This window comes from Triticum dicoccoides, chromosome 7A, assembly GCF_002162155.2.
Source record: "Triticum dicoccoides isolate Atlit2015 ecotype Zavitan chromosome 7A, WEW_v2.0, whole genome shotgun sequence".
NCBI lineage: Eukaryota > Viridiplantae > Streptophyta > Magnoliopsida > Poales > Poaceae > Triticum > Triticum dicoccoides.
This window is the reverse complement of record NC_041392.1, coordinates 31051501-31053204: the sequence shown is the minus strand read 5'-3', so window position 1 is coordinate 31053204 and position 1704 is coordinate 31051501.

Here is a 1704-nt window from a genome sequence, read left to right as displayed (position 1 = left end):
AAACTTCAGAGATGTTCATGGGTACAAGATCTTGGTCGTGGGGGAAACCCAACCACAAATGACGGCCCACTCCTAAGTTACAAGAATACTTTGCTAAATTGTGTGCTTCTACATTAAAACGTCTATCCTCATGAACAAAGTTACAAGAAATAAAAGCTTTAGAACGGGTGATGATCTCCCTGATCACCGCTCCATGCCGTCCACCGGTGCAATGATGAATGCCGTTGATCACTGTCAGGCAATCCGAAGCAACATGTAGGCGCTGAGCTCCAAGATCCTCTGCCAGGGAGAGAGCCTCCCGTACTGCATACACCTCCAGTGTTGCCGGGTCGACCATTTGTGTGACCAGCGTCGACGACCCCAGATATAGGCCATTGTGATCTCCGCACACCACTGCCGAAGCACCAAAGATACCATCACTTGCCACAGCTCCATCCACATTGAGTTTTACAGTGCCTTCCGGTGGGGATCTCCATTGTTCTGTTCTGACGGTTGATTGTCCCGTAGCTGTCCTTGGTCTTTTCTCAGGTTCCTGAGCCTCGTTCAACTCCCGTATATATGTGTCTATGAATTCATGTGTTTGTCTCGGCCCCTGAAAAACATATTCGTAGACAGCTTTCCTTCTCGCATACCAAATCGACCATAGCGTGGTTACGAGCCTAGTGAACTGATCTTGGCTAAGTGTCTCATGGAGGTCGAGTACCCAGTTCTTGGCATTTGATCCTGCATTTTCAGAAATTTTCTCTACCAGGTCATCATCCGACAAGGCCCATACACACCTCGCCATGGTGCAGCTCAACAGTGCATGTCTCCACGAGTCTTCGGCACCACAAAGAGGGCACACATCCATTTCTGTCATGTTCCTGTGCTGCATAACATCAAAGGTCGGCAGTGAGTGGCGCGCTAATCTCCATAGGAATACTCGTGCCTTGGCCGGCACTTTGATCTTCCACAAATATGACCATGCACTTTCTTCCCTTGCACCGTCAGAACATTCTCCGCTGCCATCGAGCCAACCTTCTCTCTGAACTTTTGTCTTGATGATGAACCTGTAGGCCGAGCGAACCGAGAACACGCCCTTGCTGTCCGGTAGCCAAGCCCAAAAGTCGCCAATGTTCTGTGTACAAACTGGTATTCACAAGATTTCCTCCGCATCATTTGGTAAAAATACAGTTCGAACTAGTTTATCGTTCCATGTAGCTGTGGTTGTCTCAAGAAGCTCTGACACCGTTACTGGTGGGTTCTGCACCAGAGATAAAATTGGCTTCATAAAATTATCTTTGGGTGTCCAATTATCAGCCCAAATCCGAGTCTCCTATCCATTCCCAATTCTTCTAATCAGGCCCTGCTTCAAGATATCCCTGCCCTCAAGAATCACTCGCCACACTTGGGATGGTTTTGCACCAAGTTCTGCCTCAAGAACCGTTGTATCGGGGAAATACACCGATTTCAAAATCCTAGCACTCAAAGTGTTCGGCTCCTGGATTAGTCTTCATGATTGCCTGTCCAATAGTGCAACGTTAAAGATCTCTATGTCTCTGAACCCCATTCCACCCAAAAACTTGGGCCTTGTCATAATGTCCCAAGAAACCCAAGCTGGTTTCCTCTTACCTTCTCTGCATCCCCACCAAAACTTTCTGATGATGGAAGTAATGTGTTCGCAAAGACCACGGGGTAATTTAAAACATGCCATCGAATAAACCG